Below are 26431 nucleotides of genomic sequence, written 5' to 3' on the forward strand. Positions count from 1 at the left end.
GCGACCTTTCGTGCCAAAGTGCGGATCGGACAAATGTATATATATATATTTTAAATGGTCGGTTAATCTTTTTTTCCGTTGTTGGTGATTACAGTATATTCAGTTTATTAATTCAGTTCATTCAGTTCACTAATTCAGTTTATTCCCCGTAATGACATTACAGGGTTCAGAATTATTTTTTTCTGAAATGTTTTAAGACTTTGCAAGTGATTTGTTTAAAATTATACTTTGATCGTGCTATCCTACTAGCATTTGAATATAATTGAACACGTTTTATTAATTAATTTTATCATTTAATTGAATTGGTTTTTAAAATTTGTAATCTATAATAGGAAGAGGTGATACAGTATTTATTCTACCCAGTACTTGATCACTGGTAAAGTATAGAGCTAATCTTGCTCAAGTGTTAAGTACTACATCTCTCTGTTACTTGATAGTACTTGAGTACATACTCCAGTCAGATACTCTAGTGCAATACTGAAGGAATGCTGATCTGCCATGCAGAAAAGTTAAACCAAGGTGCCTTCATAAATTTGGGTTTTTACTCCAAATATTTTTCTTGGGTTCAGTATTTCAGATCACTATGTAGGTAAGCCCTCACTCCCTACAAACTGCGAAGCACATTTACTTGCCCAATTTCTAGGTCATTTTTAGGGGTCAAACAGAAACCCTTGTCATTGTATTTTGGCTTTTGATTATATCACATGCTCTAATGTGATTTTCCTCAACTTAAGAAGGTGGTAGAATAACATTTCCATTAGACTATCATTTAGGCTATTAGCCGCCAAAGCAATTTATTAACCAGTAAATAGATATATGAACAATAATAATGATACATTGCAGATATACAGTAGTTACGGACCTAACTATTCTTATGCAGAGGATGAAAAGTTGTATCTACTGCATTAAACTTCAATGTGAGCTGGACCGGTCATAAAGTCCCAAAAACCTATATGATGCTTTCTGTAGACAGTTCAACGATGGATGGATGACTAAATCAGAACAAGATAAACTGAGATATATTTAAAATTTGACAAAGACAAAGGAAATTTAAATAGGCATATCATAAGCTCAAATAGAGCTGTAAATCGAACATATATTGAAACAACAACAACTTGCATTAAAATAATAGTGTCTTTAATGTAGAAAATAATCCCAAGGCACTTCAGAGAAGCATAACAACAACAACAACTTGTATTTATATAGTGCCTTTATCCCAAGGCGCTTCACAGGAATATTATAAGACCAAAAAAAACTCAGAGTACACATCATTTGTCCCACTCTGTGCTTCCATGCAAAAGAATCCACACCATAAAATTAAAAAATGAAATAGTTCACAAAAAATGAAGGTCAGGCAGGTTTGAATTCATGTAGCCTATATTTTCTCCATCACAAAGACTGCCTACTTTCCATCACAATGAGCTCCTACTTCCACCTCTATAATATTGCTCTTCTCCACTCTTGCCTCAGCCAATCTTCATCCATGCTTCTGTTATTTCCAGCCTTGATTAGTCCAATGCTCTTTTGGCCCGCCTCCCAACTTCCGCTCCCCATAAACTTGAGATCATCCAAAACTCTACTGCATGTATCCTAACTTGTACCAAGTCCCATTCAATCACTCTGTGCTCACTCACCTACATTGGTTACCTGTCCACCAACACCTCAATTTTAAAATTCTTATCTTCATCTTCAAATCCCTCCATGTCCTTTTCTCTCCCTAGCTCAGTAAACTCCTCCAGCCCTACAATCCTCCGAGAATCCTGTGTTACTCCAACTTCTGGCCTTTTATGTAGCCCCCATTTCCATCGCTCCACCATTGGTGGTTGTGCCTTCAGCCATCTAGGCCCTAGGCTCTGAAATCCCCTCCCACTTCTCCACCCCTATCTCTGCTCCTTTAAGATGCTCCGTAAGACCTACATTTTTGATCAAGCTGTTAGTCACCTGTCCTAATGTCTCCTTCTTTGGCTTGGTGTCAACATGTGTCTGATTATGCTCCTGTGAAATGCTTTGGGATGTTTTACCATGTTAAAGGCACTATATAAATGCAAGTTGTTGTGGTGAAGGGAAATAATGCTGCGTTTATGTTTGAAACTAATCTTGTTTCTAGTGATATTACTTAATGTGTTTAGCTTCTTTGTAGGAATGGCTTGAGACTGCAGTGTGAGGTAAAGAAAGAAAGACTTACATTCATATAGCACCTTTCACGACCACCGTGTTAAACTTTTCATTTTGTTTGAATTTTGAGACAACATTTTGAGCCAAAAATTGTCACCACCAAAAAATGTGGTGTGATATTTTTGTTTCTTGATGGATTTGGGTAACAGATTAGTTTCCCACATTCTCTTGAAGGCAGTAACTCATGCAGGAGTGCAATTCTGTAAAGGCCGGCAACATTCCAAGATGTCAGCCAAGGGTCTATTTATTTGTGAGACCATGCCATGAATGTCAGGAGAATGAGAGAAACTAGTCTGTTACTCAAATCCACTGATTGCGTCGCCCAATTCTGTACTTACCCAACTCCCATTTTCTAAAAGATCGTAGTGGATACTGATCAGAACTGGGATTGTTTTTTCTGCACTCCCTAGTTTGGGATCACTGAAGCTGATTGAAATACTCTGGCTAAATCATCTAACTCAGCACAGACTTTACATCAAAACTGGAACCTTCCTATTCTATATGGCTCAGCTGAAAACCATGCAATGCATTTATCCAGTGAGCTCTTGGGACTGCTGCCACTGAAGCAAGTTGTACACATATTAAAGTTCTGTGGAACTGAAATGCTGAATATTTAGCATTGCCCACTCATTACCATCAAATAGCACAAGCAATTTTGGGAATATATAATAATTATTTTATATCAATTTACAATGAAGTTTACAATTTAGTTTACAACAATGTTTCAGTTTGGCTAAGTGACAGCACTCTCGCCACTGAATCCAAAAATTGTGGGGGCTTATATGTGATGCAGGCAAGACCACAATTATTTCCCACTTAATTGCCCTGAGAATGTGGGGTGAACTGCTTGTAGTGATCGTGCTCCCATGGCAGTGTTAGATAGGGATTTCCAGTATATTTACCAAGTGATAAAGAAGGAACAGCAATATATGTCCAAGTCAGGATGGTGTTTCCATGACATTGCTGTTCTTTTCCTTCTCTATGGTACAAGTTGCAGGAGGGTGCTATTGACGTAACCTTGGTAAGTTGTTGCAGTGCATCCTGTACATCGTACATACTGCATCCGTAATGTGCTCGTGCTAAAGTGGCATTGGGGCTGATCAAGTGGACTGCTCTGTCTGATGTTGAGATTTTTGAATGTTGCTACAGTTGCACCCACTCAAGTGAATGGTAAGTATTCCATCACTCTCTTGATTTGAGTTTCGTAGATGGTAAATAGGTTTTGAGGGGTTAGGAAATGAGCACTCGTCTCAGAGTACACAGCCTTTGCCCTGGTCATGTAGTCACAGTGTTTATATGGCTGGTGCAGTTAAACTTCTGGTCAATATTGACTTTCAAGATGTTGATGGTAGAGGACTTGGCGCTGTTGAAGGTCAGGGGAAAATGCTTTGGTTTTCTCTTGTTGGATATGGTCATTATCTGCCACTAATGTGGCATGAATGTTATCTGTCACTTGTCAACCTAAGCCTAGTTGTTATCCAGGTGCCATTGTAAATTGGCATGAGCTGCTTCCTGATTGGAAGAGTTGTGAATGGAAATTAACACTCTGGAATCATTGGTGAGCAGCCCCACACTTGACCTTATGAAAGTAATTGATGAGACAGCTAAGGAAGGCTAGGTCAACGACGCTTCCCCGAGGTTACCCTGTAGTTATGCTGTGAGGCTGTGATGATTGGTCTTTTATAACCACAACTCTCTTTCTTCGTGTCATGTATGACTTCCGTCACTGGCTTTTGAACCATAATGATCTCAATTTCACTTGGGTTACTTAGTGTAAATCAAGGCCATACTCAGTGATATCATGGGCAGCTACACTCACCTTCCCACTGACATTTTTGTGTTCATGTCCATTATTGACTTGAAAACATAATCTAGATTGATGCTTCTGGGTAATACTGAGGAAATGTTGCACTTTTGGAGGTACCATTTTTTGGATCAAATTTTAAACCAGGCCCCTGCCAGCTCTGTTCTGGTGGCCATAAAATATCCAATGGCGTTGGTCAAAAAAGAGCAGGAAGTTCTTCTGGTGCCCTGCCAACATTAATTCCTCAACCAATACCATCAAAACAGATTAACAGGTCATTTATCTCATTTGATGTTTATGGGGCTTTGTGAACAAATTGGCTGCTGCCAAAAATATTTAATTGGGTGTGTTGCATTTTGGGATGTTCTGAGGATGGAGAAGTGCTGCAAAATATAAGTTTGTTCTTTCTTTCTCTGTAAGTGCTGTCAATGTCACTCTACGTGGACATACAGACATTTTATTAGGGCAATAGCAGATAGTGAGTAGTTTCTTCTGTTAAGTGAAAGACTTGCATTCATATAGTGCCTTTCACGACCACCGGATGGTTATCTCAAAGCACTTTACAGCCAGAAGATAAAGGTACGCGGAGTCAGAGGAAATGTATTAGCATGGATAGAGAATTGGCTAACTAACAGAAAGCAGAGAGTCGGGATAAATGGGTCCTTTTCAGGTTGGCAATCAGTGGTGTGCCACAGGGATCAGTGCTGGGACCACAACTGTTTACAATATACATAGATGACCTGGAAGAGGGGACAGAGTGTAATGTAACAAAATTTGCAGATGACACAAAGATTAGTGGGAAAGCGGGTTGTGTAGAGGACACAGAGAGGCTGCAAAGAGATTTAGATAGGTTAAGCGAATGGGCTAAGGTTTGGCAGATGGAATACAATGTCAGAAAATGTGTGGTCATCCGCCTTGGGGAAAAAAAACAGTAAAAGGGAATATTATTTGAATGGGGAGAAATTACAACATGCTGCGGTGCAGAGGGACCTGAGGGTCCTTGTGCATGAATCCCAAAAAGTTAGTTTGCAGGTGCAGCAGGTAATCAGGAAGGCGAATGGAATGTTGGCCTTCATTGCGAGAGGGATGGAGTACAAAAGCAGGGAGGTCCTGCTGCAACTGTACAGGGTATTGGTGAGGCCGCACCTTGAGTACTGCGTGTAGTTTTGGTCACCTTACTTAAGGAAGAATATACTTGCTTTGGAGGGGGTACAGAGACGATTCACTAGGCTGATTCCGGAGATGAGGGGGTTACCTTATGATGATAGATTGAGTAGACTGGGTCTTTACTCGTTGGAGTTCAGAAGGATGAGGGGTGATCTTGTAGAAACATTTAAAATAATGAAAGGGATAGACAAGATAGAGGCAGAGAGGTTGTTTCCACTGGTTGGGGAGACTAGAACTAGGAGGCACAGCCTCAAAATATGGGGGAGCCAATTTAAAACCGAGTTGAGAAGGAATTTCTTCTCCCAGTGGGTTGTGAATCTGTGGAATTCTCTGCCCAAGGAAGCAGTTGAGGCTAGCTCATTGAATATATTCAAATCACAGATAGATAGATTTTTAACCAATAAGGGAATTAAGGGTTATGGGGAGCGGGCTGGTAAGTGGAGCTGAGTCCACGGCCAGATCAGCCATGATCTTGTTGAATGGCGGAGCAGGCTCGAGGGGTTGGATGGCCTGCTCCTGTTCCTAATTCTTATGTTGTTATGTATGTTCAATGAAGTACATTTGGAGTGTAGTCACTGTTGTATTGTGGGAAACATAGCAGCCAATTTGTGCACAGCAAGCTCCCATAAAGAGCAATGTGACAATGACCAGAGTTAAGTTAAAAAGGTAAGTTTATTTTAAGGATTATTGGCAATCTTTTGGATGAAATGGTGAGTTCCGAACAGTGTATTCTGCCAATCCCTGGAAGCCTAATGCAGTGGATATTTTTTTATTTGCCAGAACCCTGGAAGTGTAAAGGGGAAACGGATAGCTGAAGGAATGGTGGTGGCCCATTTATTGAAATTGTGCACTCTATTCATAATGGTAGTGGATTTTTATTACCATAGGCTAATCTGCTTTACAACACTAGAGCTGTTTCATCTACATTAATCAGAATTAATAAATACTAACAGTATTTTGATTTTTGCAGATTGATTCTATCATTCAGTTCTACTAAAGTGGTGTCTGAACACCATCAGAATTAATGCAAATCTGCCTTTTCTGTGCATAAAAATTTTATAATAAATATTGATTATTTTAGGCCTATTGTGGTAAACTCTTGAACAGGAGATTCCAAGAATACATTATATTTCTCAAAATTAAACAATGAAGGCATTATTGCTCTTCCAAGGCCATTTCTGCAACAGAATTCCAAAAGGTAACTTCATAGTCCAAAAGCAGCAGCCAATGTTTATTTTACTATAACCTTGGACTTAAAATTGAAACAAAATAGAAAACCTCAGTATTCTGATCCATGAAGAGGTACGATGTGCCTTTTTATGCTTTACACACTGAATTCCTAATTATTTTGCTGTTGCTGGTGTTGTGTGTGTATTGGCGGGGGTGGGGTGGGGTTGGGGCAGAGGGGGTGGGCGCTGAGCAGGATTGTGTCAAGTCTTTTTTAGTTTGATGAAATAATGGAATGCAGCTGGAGGCAAAGATTGGCATACTGGGATATCAATGGGGCAACAGGTTTCCATTGTCCAATATATGCTCCAGCAGCCCTGTTTCAACATATTGGGGGGGGAAATTGCGGTCGGAGGCTTCCTTCGGGTGAACGCCTCCAACTGGAAAAACAATTACAAAAATACCTAGTGCTCCCGGAGGAGCGTAGGATTGCAGTCGGAGGTCTAGTTTCGCAGTCCAGCGTACGGGAACATGTCTTCCAGGTATGTATTTGTATCCTGAGATCACGTGGGCCTGGACTACCAATAAACATCTAGTATTCTCATTGATAGTAATGGGAACTCCGTTTGTATGAGCTCCCATTACTATCAATGAGAATACCCCCAAAAAACAAGAAACACAACACAATAAATTAAAAAAATCACCTCACATATTTAAAATTAATTGAAATTGAATGTAATTAAATGTTGTCGAAAATTTTTTTTTTATTTTTTTATTTGTGTTTTAATAGGCTTAAAAATAAACTTACATTAATGGACAGGGTTTTTAATATAAAAATGAATGTTTAAATTTAATGTTTAAATTAAAATTTTCTATGTTTAAAAACACTTACGCTGGTAAACGTAGACTATATGCCTGCTTTTACCAGGTGTAAGAGTTTGAAGGACATTCGCTGGGCAAGAGTTCGGTAAATATCCCAATCTCTGCCCCATAGATATCCTTCTCCCGAGGATGCATGCGATCTGTCATAAGAAATTTTGACAGATCGCAAAAGCCGGTTCTCGGCGCATTGCGTGCCAAGAACCAGCATTTGCATGCACCCGGTGAGGCCGCAACTTTCGGCCCAATATGGTAAAATCTATATTTGAATTTATGCATATGATTGACAGAGTTCCAGGTGTCAACACTATATGGGACTCAGATCAATAGACAGGATGAACAGTGCTTGATGCTTTTCTGCCGGCGGGCACCTTTGGTGGGTTCTGGACTAGGTAAAGACTGCTGAGATGCAACATTCCTTGCTCCAAACAATAATACAAGTGCAGGCAGATCTTGTAGAAGACTGATATCACTCCAGTGTAGAAGAACACAGACTGTCATAGAGTAGGCATTCAAGTTTACTCATTTGAATGGCTTTGGATCTTACTAAAACTCGGCTGTTCTTGTCCATCACCCCTGTGCTCATTGACCTACATTGGCTCCCGGTTAAGCAGCGCCTCGATTTCAAAATTCTCATTCTTATTTTCAAATCTCTCCATGGCCTCGCCCCTCCATATCTCTATAATCTCCTCCAGCCCCACAACCCCCCGAGATGTCTGCGCTCCTCAAATTCTGCCCTCTTGAGCATCCCTGATTATAATCGCTGAACCATTGGTGGCCATGCCTTCAGCTGGTTAGGCTCTAAGCTCTGGAATTCCTTCCCTAAACCTTTCTGTCTTTCTACCTCTCCTCCTTTAAGACACTCCTTAAAACCTATCTCTTTGACCAAGCTTTTGGTCATCTGCCCTAGTATCTCCTTATGTGGCTCAGTGTCAAATTTTTGTCCCATAATACTCCTGTGAAGTGCCTTTGGATGTTTTACTATGCTAAAGGCGCTATATAAATAGAAATTGTTGCTTTTGTACTGAATGCAGGAGCAAAAGAGAGCAAATAAGAAAGCACCTCTTGTGGCTGGCTTCAGAACATCAAAGATGAAGGCCTTTGGAGCATAGTATGTATGTCAGTGGATGATGAATGTCACGGATAGAATCAAGGGGAAGAAAAAAAACATTAAAGGCGGAGTTGTGACCTCAAATTAAAAAAATTCTACTCATTTTGTGTCAGTTACACTTTAATATATTTTACCAAATGATTTTCCAGATTTTGATATTTTTCCTTACTGTATATTTTTGTTTTAAAATTCATTTTATCTCTCTCATTGACCTTTCTTCTCAACATTCAACAGCTCTGCATCATGTCTCTCTTATACATTTATGTTACCACTTTTGTATTGACATAATAGCTTTGGGTTGATTTCAAGGCAAAAGTGGGAGTATTTTTCCGACTATCAATTGCAATGAATCTAAGGCATGAGACCGCTTCAGAAGGCTGTCTTATATGTTTTAGTTCCCAAAGAATGCATTATAAATCCAGTCTAAGATCTATCACCCCTCATTTTCCTTGCATGCCTCTTTCTTAGCCACCCTTCTCCACTTCACATACCAAATAATTTCTCACCCTCCTCCCCCCCACTTCTACATGCCTCCTACTGTTCCAAAATTTAAAACAAATATATAGTTTTCTTCTTTCGGTTTTCTTCTTTCTCCCCATATTGCTGTATGAAGTGGCTTTGGTTAATTTTCATAGAAAAAAAGAAGAAAGACTTGCATTTATATAGCACCTTTCATGAACCCATGACGTTCCAAAGTGCTTTACAGTCAGTGAAGTACTTTGAAGTGTAGTGACTGTTGTGAGGTACAAAATGTTCCTCATATGTATCCTAATGCTTTGACTATCCCTTTCCTGTTCCTCTAATCTGACCTGTACATTTGTCCTGGTCCTTCTTAGCCACGTAAATATATTTTCTTCTGCTGTGTTCAACTAGTGGACAGAATTTCATTGATGATGTGGGAGCCAAAGCTAATTAAGGCTTCCCTGCATTACAAATAGCTTTTATATCCAATAAAAAGCTTCACGGAGCTGAGCACTTACAGAAAGACTTGCATTTATATAGTGCATTTCAAGTTGCCAAGTGCTTCACAGCCATCAAATTACATTTGAAATTTGAAGTCACTATTATTTTTATTAATAGCCAATTTGTGGACAGCAAGGTCTGACAAACAGCAATCAGAGAGATGAATGGTTAATCTGTTTTGGTGATGTTGAGAAATGAATGTTGGCCAGGTCACTGGGAGAACTTCCATTGCATTTTTTATGTCACTTTAAGTTTATCATCTCATGGGATAGAAGAGATAATCCCATCCTTACAACATGTGGTTCTGTATGTCAATGAGAGATTCAACAGTTGCTCTGAATTATAGAGCAATCAACCCAATATGGAAAGATTCCCATAGATGGAGTTAAGGGGATTTGCATAGGATCAGGGAGGTTGGTCAAATGGGGAAGGGGTAGCTAACCGTGTTTGTATGTAGATGATTCAAAATTAAATCACCTAGGTTCCACTTTTTTAAAGTGATTTCTCTAAACTCTAAACATGTATGTATAGGCATCGGAAGAAAACGAGAAACTACTTGTATGAATATTGATATTAGAATTGTTTTGTAAGTTGTGTTTTCTGTTCTTTTTTAACATCAAAATTATAATAAAATCCTGCTATATCAGAAAAAGTCCTGTTTTCTAGTTATTCTTTTATTAAACAACCCTCGAATACTCATTTAAGAGTATCTTGATTATAATTGGTATTTGTAGTAAAACAGGATCTGTAAACTTTGTTATTGGCTAGAATAATAAATCCAGAAGTAATTTTACTGATCTTCTAAAGAGATGTTCTTTTTTCATAAAATAGCTGGTTGTTAAATTGTGTTAAATTTTCCCCAAGGAATCTGTATTGGGCCTTTAGACTTTGTTTTATTCAGAATGTAATTTTCATGTACAGTTATTCCTCCTGAGGATAAATGTTCCTTTCTCTAAATTGTTGGTAAAATAATTTAAATTGTGGACTCAAATCTGCCAATCCAACAGTTCTGAATTCCTGTCTCTAGGTTATCTGGACTATTAGGCAACTATTGCCGGACCACAATTGCATGGGGAATGAGGTTAGGAAGCACATTTTGAATCATTTGTCATACTTCAGAACATGAGGGTCGGGTTAGTATTACTATTGCATTGAACATCTATCCCCACAGAATTTACAGTTTTAAGATGGCGATCATTGGAGGAGTGGACAGTCAATGACATGTATGGAAGTTATTTTCTTTTTGAGTCAGGTGTTGAAAAATATTTTTTTTCTTTGTTTTTGTTAAAATGTTTCATCATTTTTGATCTGGAGAGGAAACAGGCTCAGTATTTATACTGCATCATGTCAATTTTTTTTCTTTAATCGGAATTCTGGCACATTGATGTGAATGTACAGCAAAAATTGGTTCAAATTCAATAATGAATATTTATTTATAGACACAAACTGGTGCTTTACAGTGCCAGAAGTAAATCGGAATGACATCTTTAGAGACGGTTTTTTCATTGTCTATATCTTTGAAATTTTGAGTGTACTAGTACAGCACTCTCTTTTGCCATGATTTTTTGGTGTACACATACAATTTATGCTGAGGGTTTTATTGGGATATGTGATTAATGAATGAACAGAAATGGTCGTGTTGTAATGTTAATGACCAAGCTCATTCCAGTTGCATGTATAAGATCCAGAGGAAGAAGAACGTGGGTCTGTGAGTTGTAGAATATGTTGTTCTATATTATAAATGATTGAAACTGTTCTTTTCCCCAAGAGAAACTGATCACTTAACTCACAAGTGACAGCTGTTGAGTCAGTTAAAAGGTCAGCCTCACCAGCAGAAGTCGGCCGTGGAAGATGCGTTCACGTCGCAACCTGTCAGACTGTTAATCAGTCTGTGAATCCTTCCACTGCTTCACACTATTCTCCAAGGGAAGAGTGTGATGATACAAAAACAACAATGAGCAGAAGTAACCCACCATCCAACCAATTACTGTGCACTGTTCTATTTAATGAAACATTTGAAGAAGTAAACTGTCAGGTATATTTTTAGAAAAGTCAAAATGCACATGTGCAATGTTGTGAGCTGGGTGCTAATGGTATGTAGAGTGATGCAGATGCAACAGAAGTGGTGCTCCAGAATACTTTGACTGTCATATCTTCACTTTTTTCACAGTTCTAGGCATGGAATGGTGACTCGTGCTGGAGTATGATTCCATAGCGACTGGCAGTCTCTGGTACCTCGTCCAGGTGGCTTTTTCTCATGCGTGAGCATAGGTTAGGGTTCCCAACCTTTCAGGAATGACTGGGAGCTTCCAAAAACCAGGGGTTCCTATACCTCCAGCAGCCCGGGAGATGAGCAATTTAAACTTCACATGGCAGTTCGCCCCTTTGAAAAACAGACACTTACATGAGGTATCATAAGTAATGACTTACTGTCAGCCTGGCGTCGGGAGTCAGAACAAAGTTAAACCATATTAATCACGGGGTGAGGAAGGGCGACTTGATATCCTGGAGGGCGCCTGAAATCGGGGGGGGGCAGAAATTGCAGGGGGATGAGTTGGGGAGAGATGCAGACTGGGAAAAGAGGGCTGGGGGGAGAGATGAAGACTGGGGGAATAAGGGTAAAGATGAGGAGAATGGTTGCCCCTTTTCCAGGCCCTTGGTTTCTATTCACGAGTGGCCTCCTGTTTTTTGGAACTTCTCACACAACAGCTGCTGGCATAAAACCACAAATAAAGATTATCAACTACAGGGGATCCAAACTTTATAAGGTAAATTCAATAAAATGTGTATAAATCATGTGACCAGATGCCATGTGATCTAATGGCACGTGATCTGATGTCATGTGGTCCAATGTCACATGGTCAGATGTCATGTGGTCAGAACATCACATGATCAAACCCCCAGGAATGCTGCCAACCAGAGTTGCCAACTCTAGCATAGATGGTGAGTGTCAACATGGTATTCAGTCATGGTGGGGTATCACAGTTGAACACATTTCTGCCTTTGCCTTCTATCCATACCCAGATACTTTTCAGCAAGAGTCTCTGGAAAGGGATCAAGAAGAGAACTTTGGTTGATTTATTTTCCCTCACCTCCCTAGCCTATGGACACTGAGACCAATATTAATGCCTCACTATTTTCTCTGCTGAAATCAGCTGACAACACAGCCCAAAAATTGATCTTGGGATTGTTCTGGTCTGTATGGTTCAATATCACACTACACAGTACAGTTATCAGGTGAGTCATCAAGGGGAGCCTGCCCTGTTCATTTAATTCTTTTGAAAGCAGGAACTAATGGTAAGTGGTAGATCTGAAGAATTGCTGTAGATAATGTAAGGAAGATAACTTTGGAATGTTTTTGGAGCCTGACACTTTTATGGTTGGCTGTATAGTCTTAAGCTATGAAGAAGGCATTCAACAGTGGCAGAGATGTAACATAGACATTTTTTTTTTCAGAAATGTGATAAAGAAGAGAGGGAGACATGATCCTGGCTTTATCAAGAGATCAGGACCAGGAAATTCTCATTACTGGGCAAAAGTTACTAGTAAGTGTGGGTTTTTTCCTTTGCTCATTTTGTACTTTTATTTAGATATATAGGCCATGTACTATTCTAACAACAACAACTTGTATTTATATAGCACCTTTAACATCCCAAGGTAATTCGTAGGGTTATTATTGTTATATCTTGGATAAAGAGTCAGACTAGATACTGCAAGCTCAAGTAGGTGTGTCCGTAGTCCTTTATTACAGATCTCAGAGTGCCTCTCCAGCCTGTGAGGCCTCCTTATATACAGGTGCTCCCAAGGGATTTCACAATCCCTTGGGACTCCAGGGGCTAAGCCCTCTGGTGGTTAGGCATGGTAATTACAGGTTTACATACATAACAACCCTCCCCCGCAAAGTCAATAGTGTAGCTATTTACAATGTGAGTCGATCTGGGGCTTTCCTTTCCTTGGTTGATCGTCTCGGTGCAAATGCTGGTGTTGGTGAATCATTTGTTGGGCCTTCGCTGGGCTGCTGCGGGTGATGGGTTCTGCTTCATGGTCAACCACTGGGTCGGTTGCCACTGGTGTGTGTGTTGGAGGGTCGAAAAAGGTAGAGTCTATTGTGGGTTGTTCTGGATAGTCCGTAAATCTGAGTTTGGTTTGGTCCAAGTGTTTTCTGCAGGTGAGTCCATTTGTGAGTTTGACCACAAACACCCTACTCCCCTCTTTGGCCAAAACAGTGCCAGAAATCCACTTAGGACCTTGTCCATTGTTCAACACAAATACAGGATCATTTACTTCAATTTCGCGTGACACATTTGCGCGATTATGATATGTATTCTGTTGAAGCTGCCTGCTCTCTACCTGTTCGTGTCAATCAGGGCGGACTAACGAGAACCTTGTCTTAAGTGTCCTTTTCATGAGCAGTTCAGCCGGAGGGACCCCAGTGAGCGAGTGGGGTCTTGTGCGGTAACTAAGCAGGACTCGGGATGTGAGTCTGCAGTGAGCCTTCAGTTACCTTTTTCAAGCTCTGCTGGATTGTTTGTACTGCTCGTTCTGCCTGACCGTTGGACACTGGCTTAAACGGGGCAGATGTGACATGTTTGACCCCATTGCGGGTCATGAATTCCTTGAATTCGGCACTGGTAAAGCATGGCCCATTGTCATTTACAAGGACATCAGGCAGGCCGTGCATGGGAAACATGGCCCGTAGGCTTTCAATGGTGGCAGTGGACGTGCTTGCCGACATTATCACACATTCAATCCATTTGGAGTGCACATCTACGACCAGGAAAAACATTTTTCCCAAGAATGGGCCTGCATAGTCAACATGAACCCTAGACCACGGTTTGGAGGGCCAAGACCATAAACTTAGTGGCGCCTCTCTGGGTGCATTGCTTAACTGTGAACATGTATTACATTTATATACACAGGACTCTAATTCTGCATCGATACCGGGTACGGCTTTATTTCTTCCAACATCTCTAACGGGACACTAGACCAACTTCCGTGGAGCACACAGTTTTTTACTAAGGACAGTAAGGGGTCCTGGCTCATCCAGGTTCTAATCTGTCGGGCGGCAACAGGTGATTGCTCACTCTCAAATGCTTCCATTACCATGACTAAATCTGCAGGCTGTGCCATCTCCACTCCGGTAGCCTCCTGAGAGCATCGGCACAGTTTTCTGTGCCTGGCCTGTGGCGGATGGCGTAGTTGTATGCGGACAACATGAGTGCCCATCTCTGGATGCGGGCTGATGCATTCGTATTTATCCCCTTGTTTTCAGAAAAGAGGTATATAAGCAGCTTTTGGTCGGTTTCCAATTCAAATTTGAGCCCGAACAGATATTGATGCATTTTCTTTACCCCGTAAACACACGCTAATGCTTCTTTTTCGATCATACTGTAGGCCCTCTCGGCCTTAGACAGACTTCTGGATGTATAAGCAACTGATTGCAATTTCACAAATTTATTAGCTTGTTGTAATACACACCCGATCCCGTACGACGACGCATCACATGCTAGTACTAAATATTTACATGGATCGTACAACACAAGCAATTTGTTTTAACATAGCAGCTTCCTAGCTTTCTCAAAGGCATTTTTTTGGCTTTTACCCCATATCCATTCATCTCCCTTACACAGTAAAGAGTGCAGGGATTCTAACAATGTGCTAAGACCTGGTAAGAAGTTACCAAAGTAGTTCAGGATTACTAGAAACGACCGCAGTTCCGTCATGTTCTGTGGTCTCGGTGTGTTCTTGATTGCCTCCGTCTTCGAGTCGGTGGGCCTGATGCCGTCCGCCGCAATTCTTCTCCCCAGGAACTCCACTCCAGGCGCTACTTCGAGCATTTTAGCCTGAGCCCCACACGACTAAGCCGACTAAGAACCTCCTCCAGGTTCTACAGGTGCTCAACGGTGTCCTGACCTGTAACCAAGATGTCGTCCTGGAAGACCACGGTGCACGGGACCGACTTCAGCAAGCTTTCCATGTTCCTCTGGAATATCGCCGCAGCCGATTGAATCCAAAACGACATCTGTTTTAACAAAAAGACCTTTGTGCGTGCTGATGCAGGTGAAGCCTTTCGAGGATTCCTCCAGCTCCTGCATCATGTAGGCCGAGGTCAAGTCCAGCTTCCTGAACATTTTCCCTCCTGCCAGCATCGCAAATAGGTCGTCTGCCTTTGGTAGCGGGTATTGATCCTGCAGCAAGAAACGATTGGTAGTTACTTTGTAATCACCACAGATTCTGACGGTGCCGTCTCCCTTGAGGACTGGAACAATTGGACTGGCCCACTCATTGAATTCGATCGGCGAAATGATGCCCTCTTGTTGCAGCCTGTCCAGCTTGATCTCCACCCTCTCAACATGTAAGGTACCGCTCTCACCTTGTGATGGATGGGTCGCGCCCCCAGAATCAAATGGATCTGTACTTTTGCTCCTTGGAACTTCCCGATGCCTGGTTCGAACAGCGAGGGGAACTTGCTGAGGACCTGGGCACATGAGGTGTCATTGACGGACAAAAGCGCTCGGACGTCGTCCCAGTTCCAGCGTATCTTTCCCAGCCAGCTCCTGCCGAACAGCATGGGGCCATTGCCCGGTACCACCCAGAGTGGTAAATCATGCACTGCTCCATCGTAGGAGACCTTTACAGTAGCACGGCCAATTACAGGAATTAGTTCCTTTGTGTATGTTCTAAGTTTGGTACGAATGGAAGTCAGGACTGGCCTTGAAGCCTTGTTGCACCTCAACTTATTAAAAGTCTTTTTACTCATTATGGGTTGGCTTGTGCCTGTGTCCAGCTCCATGGACACTGGGAGTCCATTTAATTCAACCTTCAGCATTATCGGGGGATGCTTTGTGGTAAATGTGTGCACCCCATATACCTCTGCCTCCTCGGTCTGAGGCTCTGGTTTGTCATGATCCACCATGGATCTGTCCTCCTCTGCAACATGGTGGTTTGCAGGATTAGCAGAGTTTGCAGCTCGCCTGCACATACGTTTGAGGTGTCCCATTGTTCCACAGTCCTTGCAAACCTACCCTTTGAAGCGGCATGAATGGAAACGATGATCACCCCCGCAGCACCACAAGGTGTTGATTGCCTTGTATTCACCACCCTTGATGGTGGACTCTGAGTCATCTGCGGACGTGCAGCTACAAGCGTGTAAGTCTTGCCATGTACATTTCGATTCGAAAACAACGTTACTTTGTTCATAGTACTTGCAGCAGCACTAGTGGTGGTATTGTCATCGGTGGAGTTGAATGCCTGGGCTATCACTATGGCTTTACTTAAGGTTGGGGTCTCTACAGTCAAAAGTTTGCGAAGTATTACTTCATGGCCAATGCCAAGTACAAAGAAGTCCCTGAGCATGTGCTCCAAGTGCCCATCAAATTTGCAATGTCCTGCAAGGCGCCTTAGCTTGGCGACGTAGCTCGCCACTTCCTGGCCTTCAGACCTCTTGCATGTGTAGAACCGATAGCTCACCATCAGAATGCATTCCTTCGGGTTTAGATTCTCCCGGACCAGTGTGCACAACTCATCGTATGTGGGTTTTTCTGGAGCAAGCAGGTTTTTCATGAGGCCATACATTGATGCCCTGCAAATGATGAGGAAGATCGCCCTTCATTTGGCAGCGTTCGCTTCTCCTTCTAGCTCGTTGGCCACGAAGTATTGGTCAAGTTCCTCCACGAAGGTTTCCCAATCATCTGCCTCTGAAAATTTCTCCAGGATGCCCACAGTTCTCTGTATTGTTGCATTGGGGTTCGTTATCTGTAACTCGTCGCGAGTTGATATATCCTGGATAAAGAGTCAGACTAGATACTGCAGGCTCAAGTAGGTGTGACCGTAGTCCTTTATTACAGATCTCAGAGTGCCTCTCCAGCCTGTGAGGCCTCCTTATATACAGGTGCTCCCAAGGGATTGTGGGATCCCTTGGGACTCCAGGGGATAAGCCCTCTGGTGGTTAGACATGGTAACTACAGGTTTACATACATAACAACTGTGACATTTTAAAAATTGGTATGTTTTAAGAAGCGTCTTGAAGGAGGAAAGAGAAGTAGAGAGGCAGAGAGCAGCGAGTTCCAGAGCTTCAGGCCTAGGCAACAGAACGCATGGCTACCAATGGTTGAGCGATTATAATCAGGGATGCTCAAGAGGGCAGAATTAGAGGAGTACAGACATCTCAGGGAGGGCGGGAGGAGTGAGGTTGTGGGGCTGGAGAAGATTACAGAGATAGAGAGGGGTGAGGCCATGGAGGGATTTGAAAATAAGGATGAGAATTTTGAAATCGAGGCGTTGCTTAACCAGAAGCCAAAGTAGGTCAGCGAGCACGGGGTGATCGGTGTGATCCTGACCAACGGATCCACCACAGACTCTAGCATGTCCGAACCGGGGTCAAGCAGGGCTGAGTCATTGCGCCAACCCTCTTCTCAATCTTCCTCACTGCAATGCTCCACCTCACACTCAACAAGCTCCCTGCTGGAATGGAACTAAACTACAGAACCAATGGGAACCTGTTCAACCTTCGTCATCTCCAGGCCAGATCCAAGACCGCCCCATCCTCTGTCGTCGAGCTACAGTACGCGGACGACGCTTGTGTCTGCGCACATTCAGAGGCTGAACTCCAAGTCATAGTCAACATCTTCACTGAGGTGAACGAAAGCATGGGCATTACACTAAACATCCGTAAGACAAAGGTCCTCCACCAACCTGACCCCGCCACACAGCACTACTCCCGGTCATCAAGATCCACGGTGCGGCCCTGGACAATGTGGACCACATTCCATACCTCGGGAGCCTATTATCAGCAAGGACAGACATCGCCGACAAGGTTCAACACCGTCTCCAGTGTGCCATCGCAGCCTTCGACCGCCTGAGGAAGAGAGTGTTCGAAGATCAGGCCTTCAAATCTGGCAAAAGCCTATGGTCTACAGGGCAGTAGTGATAACCACCCTCCTGTATGGCTCAGAAACGTGGACCATATACAGTAGACACCTCAAATCGCTGGAAAAATACCACCAACAATGTCTCCACAAGTTGCTGCAAATCCCCTGGGAGGACAGACACACCAACGTTAGTGTCCTCCATCAGGCCAACATCCCCAACATTGAAGCACTGACCACACTCGACCAGTTCTGTTGGGCGGACCACACTGTTTGCATGCCTGACACAAGACTCCCAAAGCAAGCACTCAACTCGGAACTCCTACACGGCAAGCGAGCTCCAGGTGGGCAAGGAAACATTTCAAGGACACCCTCAAAACCTCCTGGATAAAATGCAACATCCCCACCGACACTTGGGAGTCCCTGGCCAAAGACCGCCCTAAGTGGAGGAAGAGCATCCGGGACGGCACTGAGCACCTCGAGTCTCATCGCTGAGAGCATGCAGATAGCAAGTGCAGGCAGTGGAAGGAGTGTGCAGAAAATCAGACTCCCCATCCACCCTTTCCTTCAATGACTGTCTGTGACAGAGACGGTAATTCCCGTATTGGACTGTTCAGTCACCTAAGAACTCATTTTTAGAGTGGAAGCAAGTCTTCTTCGATTTCGAGGGACTGCCTATGATGATGATGATGGGTGAGTGGGACTTGGTGTGAGTTAGGAGATGGGCAGCTGAGTTTTGGATCACCTCTAGTTTATGTAGGAATAGTCAAATCTAGAGATAACAAAGTCATGGATGAGGGCTTCAGCAGATGATGAGTTGAGGCAAGGGTAGAGATGGGCGATGTTACGGAGGTGGAAATAGGCGGTATTAGTTCTGCTGCGGATGGATATGTGGTCGAAAGCTCATTTCAGCGTCAAGTATGACACCAAGGTTGCGAACAATGTGGTTCAGTCTCAGACAGATGTTGAGGAGAGGGATGGAGTCAGTGGCTAGGGAATGGAGATTGTAGCGGGGACTGAAAACAATGGTTTTGGTTTTCCCAATATTTAAATGGAGAAAATTTTTGCTTATCCAGAACTGGATGTCGGACAAGCAGTCTGACAATTTAGAGACCGTGGAGGGGTCGAGAGAAGTGGTAGTGAGGTAGAGCTGGGTGCCATCAGCGTACATGTGGAAACTGACTCCGGGATGATGTGGCCAACGAGCAACATGTAGATGAGAAATAGAAGGGGGCCAAGGATAGATCCGTGGGGAACGCCAGAGGTAACAACAAGGGGAGAGGAATAGAAGCCATTGCAGGTGATTCTCTGGCTGCGATTAGATAGATAAGAATGGAACCAGGCCAGTGCAGTCCCACCCAGCTGGATGACAGTGGAGAGGCGTTGAGAAGGATAGAGTGGTCAACCGTGTCAAAGGCTGCAGACATGTCAAGGAGGATGAGGAGGGATAGTTTTCCTTCGTCACAATCACAAATGATATCATTTGTGACTTTGATGAGAGTGGTTTCCGTACTGTGGCAGGCGCGGAAACCGGATTGAAGGGATTCAAACATGGAACTGCGGGAAAGATGAGCATGGATTTGGGATGTGACAACACGTTCAAGGACTTTGGAGCGGAAAGGGAAGTTGAAGATGGGGAGGTACTTTGCAAGGACGGAAGGGTCGAAGGTTGCTTTTTTGAGGAAAGGGGTGATGACGGCAGATTTGAGGGAGAGGGGTCAATACCTGAGGAGCGAGAACCGTTAACAATGTTGGCTAACGTGGAAGCCAGAAAAGGAAGTTGGGTGGTCAGCAGTTTGGTGGGAATAGGGTCAAGGGAACAGGAAGTGGGCCTCATGGACAGGATGAGCTCGGAAAGTTCATGAGTGGAGATCGGAGAGAAACTGGAGACTTGACTTGATGGGTAGCTAAACAAACTTGTTCCAGGCCACTGGCAGTGCCACTCTTGAACCAGTGTGTGAATGCAGAGTGGGTTGACTTGCCCTTGGATTTTTTTCCTCCTCTCTGTAGAATTGGGATTACCTCTACTTGGCACCTTCAACAGTAACCAGATTAAGATTGAGAGAAAAAAATGTGGGAAATTGAGACTAGAAATTCCATTTAACATTGTGGTGCAATTGTACTGGTAAGCATTGCATTGTGCCAGCTGAGATTTATTTTCAAGATAAACGTGATAGGAGGGAGCTTAATATTTACCTAAAGGCCCTACTAGTGTTTTAATCTGCAACCTTTACAATAGTTTGCAACTCTTTCAGGTTACTACAGTAGACTTTTGGTTGTCGTCATCAAATTTTATATACAGTATATATTGACGACTTGGAAGAAGGGACTGAGTGTAACGTAGCCAAGTTTGCTGATGATAAAAAGATGGGAGGAAAAGCAATGTGTGAGGAGGACACAAAAACCTGCAAAAGGACATAGACAGGCTAAGTGAGTGGGCAAAAATTTGGCAGATGGAGTATAATTTTGGAAAGTGTGATGTCATGCACTTTGGCAGAAAAAAAATCAAAGAGCAAGTTATTATTTAAATGGAGAAAAATTGCAAAGTGCTGCAGTACAGCGGGACCTGGGGCTACTTGTGCATGAAACACAAAAGGTTAATATGCAGGTTCAGGAGGCCAATGGAATCTTGGCCTTTATTGCAAAGGGGATGGAGTATAAAAGCAGGGAAGTCTTGCTACAGTTATACAGGGTACTGGTGAGGCCATACCTGGAATACTGCGTGCAGTTTTGGTTTCCATATTTAAGAAAGGATATACTTGCTTTAGAGGCAGTTCAGAGAAGGTTTACTAGGTTGACTCCAGAGATGAAGGTGTTGACTTATGAGGAAAGGTTGGGCCTCTACTTATTGGAATTCAGAAGACTGAGAGGTGATCTTATTGAAACGTACAAGATTATGAGGGGGCTTGATAAGATGGATGCAGAGAGGGTGTTTCCACTGATAGGGGAGACTAGAACTTGGGGGCATAATTTTAGAATAAGGGGACGGCCCATTTAAAACTGAGATAAGGAGGAATTTCTTCTCTCAGAGTGTTGTAAATCTGTGGAATTCACTGCCTCAGAGAGCTGTGGAAGTTGGGTCATTGAATAAATTTAAGACAGAAATAGACAGTTTGTTAACCGATAAGGGAATAAGGGGTTATAGGGAGCGGGCAGGGAAGTGGAGCTGAGTCCATGATCGGATCAGCCATGATCATATTAAATGGTGGACAGGCTCGAGGGGCCGAATGGCCTACTCCTGCTCCTATTTCTCATGTTCTTATGTATCTTGCCAACAAATGTGGGGAAAGTAGGTATTTCAGCTTCTAGCATACCAATCACTTTGGAGAGCAATGAATAGGAATTAGGAAATTGAAACGATGAGTTTGGAGAGGAAACTAATGTGTGGAAAGTGTTACATATTGCATAAAAAATGGTGATGGGATGAGTAACCTCAGGCTTATTGTTTTGTACCAAGGGTACTTACTCCACCCCTCTCAATGAAGGGTGTACACTCTGTGTTTTCATGATCTGTGTCTGCTGGGTCACTCACCTCTGCTGCTGAGAGAGAGGACATTCAAGTGTCCTCCTTGACTATCTGCTGGCAAGTATGTGCTAGTTACCAGCAGTAACACTCCCATTCTTCTTTTCTCTTTCTTCCTTCTCTTCTGCACAGGGGGAGTGGGTGGAGTGGGGAATCAAACCTATTACCTTCCACGATGCTGCATGTTAGCACTGCAGTACACCACTCTGTTCAGGGTTGTTGTTGAATATGAAGTACATTGATTCCAGCTAATCAACTTGTTGGCCTGATAGGATGAGTTAGAAAGTGACAGACAATATGTCATCTTGGAGTTTGTGGTGGACAGGGGCAGTGGCCTAGAAATTGATTCATACCGGCAGGCTGGCGTGAACTAGTCACAGGCAGCAATCACTGCGCTGAAGCGGGTAGACCCAAGGTACTCCCAATATTGGACCTCATTTCAATGAGACCGGCAAACTGCAGATGCATGCTGGGTACCCCCACACAGCTCGCCAATGAATTAGCATCGGAGTTAGGGTGGCTGCGTCACTGGAAGGGGCTCTCAGGTAGGTCCTGTGAGCTGGCGAGGTGATCAAGAGGGGACCAAACGGGAGCCGGCAACAGTCTTCGGCAAATCCAGGTAAGTATTTCTTAACAAACTTCCCTTTTTTGAAAACGGCTGCAAGTAGACCACATTTTCTTGAAAGCAGCCAGCCCAGTTCAATTTTGCGAAGAGAGCCTGAAGCCGCCTTTTGGCCTGTTATTTGCATATGCGAATACCTAAAGCTTGTTTCAGGTGCGGGCACAGGGCGCCTCTTTTTCTGCCTTTACCAGTATGGTGGGCAGCGCACCTCTAGTGCGATATACGCATGCTCCTCGCCACCCCCATATTGGACACGTTGGTGTCTGTTTTACAGGTGTAAAATAGATGCCATGCCAACCAATTTCAAGCCAATGTGTCTGAAAGGTAGAGGAAAACAAAACATGCTCAGCAAAATGTTAATAATAGTTATAAGTATTTTTATGCAGAAAGCGCCATATTCATTTTGTTCATAATTCACTTGTCTTTAATGTCAAATTATTATTCAATGGCTTTAAAGGATCTAGTATTTAAAATCATTGGATCTTTGGAAATTGTTCCATCTCTATTTTTAATCACATTAAAAGTTGTTTTTTCTGCATTTATTTGATAATTTGTAAATAATTTGTTTTATCAAGAAATTATAGCGCTCCTAAGTAAAGCCTTTTACCGGTTGTTTTTCTTTAACATGATGTTGACAGACATGCAGATAATTACTAGCTAATAAGATTTCCTGATCTGTGACTTGATCTATTTAAGATGTTTCAAATCCTGGGACAAGACTAATGTCTAAAAGACTAAAAATATTACGAGAATACTTCAAGTTATATTCTAATCTTTTTTTATCATATAACAAGACTATTGTTTCTTTTGATATTTGGATATTTATGTATTAATCAGTATATTTCTGACCCTTTCAAAGCCATGATATATGATAAGTCAGATGGAATGCATACGGTAATTTAAGGGCAACAAACTACAAATATGAGTGCTACCATTTAATAATATTCTGTTCAACATTTATATGGCAATGAGTTTTAGCTGCACTTTATTGTAATTTTTCTGAATAAAATTTCATTAAACTTACTTACTAAGGTTGAATTTAAACCTATAGAGAATACAATATACCTACATTCACAGCTTATCACATTATAAAAGGGAATACATTCAGGGGAAATGGAATTAGCAACAATTTTAAATCTCTTCTATGTACACAGTAAATTGGCTCTCTGCATGGTGGCATCAATTGCCCTGATTATTATAGGAAGTGATTATTACAGCATATGACTCTGAGCATGAACAAAACAAATGCAATGACTTCAGTCTTGGAGAGAAGCAAAGCAAAAAATGGATTTTTGTTAATGTGTTTGTGCAGACTTCCTTTTACTGATAACCAGGGATCTTTGACCTATGCCGGATATAATCCCAAAATTTGTAATCATGTGAGCGAGATCCTATATGGGTGTGGAATCAAATTAATTTCAAACCATGTTGCATGACAGTTTCAGAAATAGACATTTACTTTATAGTAGTGATTCCAGTATTTCCACATTTTAATAATGAGAACAATTAAACCAAATCAAAACAAAATACCAGAGAAAATAGTTTCACTTACAGACTAAATGGAGTAGGTAAGCTGCAGGCTTCTTACAGCCTCTTATAGTGTAAAGAAAGAATGGATACTATAGAATGAACTGCATACAATGATTTTAAATGCCTCTGAACATGACCGATATAACATAAAATAATGTTTCAATGTGAAATAAGGGCATAGACACAGGGAAAATGTGGGCATCGGGATTCTTCATATCAACACATGGCATTTATGGGAGGGAAGATTTTCATTCAGTTACTAGTCAGCTGATATCTGACCACCATCAACACGCACATCAGTGGCCATTGTTCAGAATGCTTGCATTACCTGATTGGAACATTGGGTGAATCACTATGAGAATATCTATGGCTGCTAATCCACTGACAACTCCTTAAACAGCAGAAGAGTACCTCATCCTGGATGTCTCACCATCTGTTTGCTGTTCCTCGGCTGCCACCTTCACCATCAAAAGTGTGCCTAGTAGTTGGCAATTGTTGTGAACAATGCTTGAAATGTTACCTCCCAGAGAGTGTGGCAGTTCCCAACTTAGGTTTGCACCATGTTTAATGGGCCCCACATGACTGCAGCGGTTCAAGACAAAGGTTCACCACCAACTTCTCAAGGGCAATTAAGGATGAGCAATAAATGCTGGCTTTGCTAGAGATGCCCATATCCCATGAATGAATAATAAAAACAAATGTAAGTGTGTCAATGTATTGTTTGCAATAACACTGAAACTCTTGTGTATTAAACAGACGGTTGCTTTGAACAACTACTTTGAATAGAGGCATAGAGGCAATGCAAAATAAGTGATCTATTGATCTTTAGTCCTTTTTATTTACTGATCATGTTGTCACTATCTCCTGATCAGAAATAGAACTCTAACAGCTTCTCCAACACTGAAACTGCCTCTAATCAGAATGGTTTCCCATTTTCTGTCAAACACTTCTTTTCTTCTAAGTGACTCTTAACTTCCTATAAATTCCAAGTTCATCCAGTACTTAAAAATTTCTTCCACATCAGAGATGATTTATAAGCATCAATTTTGCAATGCTAGACAGGGTAATGGAAACACTCAGTTCCATCACAATTTTTCTTGTCTTTTTCTATTACTACTATTGTCACTAACTTTATGAACTTTTCCTTTCTTATTCTTCCGAAGCTTTAAATATGCCCGATAATTTGATAAGGCCGAAAGCGGGCTGTGGCACCATGGGGTGAGATTTGATTGCGCCCGTAAAAAGAATCGTAGGCAACACATTATTTTGGTGCTGCTGATTTGAATGATTTCAGCGCATAACCCAGCAACGAACGCATTGCTTCAGGCTGTGCGCTCAGCAGGAGGCCCAATGTCGTGTCCCTGTAGCGTCCCTGGAGCGAGGCTGCCTTTTCTTAAAGCAAGGCTGTCATTTTAGAAAGCAGTCTCGAGCCCTTAATTGTGAACTGCCTTCTCAAAACAAAATCATTCAGAAATAGGCAGTCTCTAGCCCTTAAAGTTCAATTGCCTTCTGAAAAAACCCCATTAAAAATTATTCCAAACTAGGCAGTATTCAGCTCTTAAAGCTGAACTGCCTTCTGCGCGTAAAAAATGGTAAAAGTGCTATAGCACTAACACAAATAGCTCAACAGGCCAGAGAAAGGACATCCAGGGTCCTGCATGCAGCACTCCAACTTTGTGCAGGGGGTCAACACTGGAAGAGAGGTCCTCTACCCACAGGGGGCCAGGAGGCCCTCAAGAAAGAAGGATGTGGGACCACATCACTGAGGCCATCAGTGCCAGCAGTGCCACCCCCAGGACCTTGCTCGAGTGCCCAAAGAAGTTTCATGACCTCAGACGAGTAGTCAAGGTCAGTTAATGCATCTTCAAAAGCTGTCTCCTACCAACAGCACCACTAGCCTCACACACTGCTCAATGCACGGCCCAGTGCCCCTCACCCCCACCCATTACTCATCTACCAACAATCTCTACCAAACATAAGGCACACCTCACATTCCTAGCTTCACTTCACCCACTTGGAGGAGACGGTGCTGGCCATTCTTGACAGGGGCATAGCTGAGCCCTTGGCCAGCGGCGGGCTAAAAGAATACAAGATGCTGGTATCTTCATATGTTATCCTTCTTGTCACATCCGATTTGCCCCTCATCCTACAATATCTTCTGATGTACAAGCTGCGCATGATGTAAGCGTACACCTCTTGCTTTCCTGCCCTTCCCTCACCATAACCTTACACTTGTGCCTTCTTTATTTCAGACACCTAAGAAATCCAGCCTGCCCAGCGAGTGGTTGACCAAGAAGAATAAGAAAAAAAAGAAAAAACAACATCTCAACTCGATTTGACACTTACGGCCATCAGCTCCTCAAGGTTGTCCTGCAAGGCCATTGTCATGTTTGTAACTACAATGTAACACCACTGTATTACTGTATACACTCAACTCAGATGCACACCTTGACCACAGGGGGTGAACTTGTGGGAGACACTCCTTACCTGATCACTCAGGTATATAAAGGGAGGTCCCACGCAGGGCCATCACTTCTGGAGTGCTGTAATAAAGAGTTAAGGTCACTGAGTGGCCTTGGCCCTGGAATGTGCCTCATGTGGTTTCATGCTGTAGAGTAAGGAC

General features: G+C 42.5%; 1 long non-coding RNA gene across 1 annotated transcript; it reads left to right on the forward strand.

Annotated features, from left to right (window-relative positions):
* LOC139272638 (uncharacterized) lies at positions 1-26203 on the forward strand. The gene is made up of 3 exons (XR_011594922.1): positions 1-18; positions 12723-12811; positions 26061-26203. It is a non-coding gene; the product is annotated as an uncharacterized lncRNA (long non-coding RNA).
* The last annotated feature ends 228 nt before the right edge of the window (positions 26204-26431 follow it).

The sequence above is a fragment of the Pristiophorus japonicus genome, chromosome 9, assembly GCF_044704955.1.
Source record: "Pristiophorus japonicus isolate sPriJap1 chromosome 9, sPriJap1.hap1, whole genome shotgun sequence".
NCBI lineage: Eukaryota > Metazoa > Chordata > Chondrichthyes > Pristiophoridae > Pristiophorus > Pristiophorus japonicus.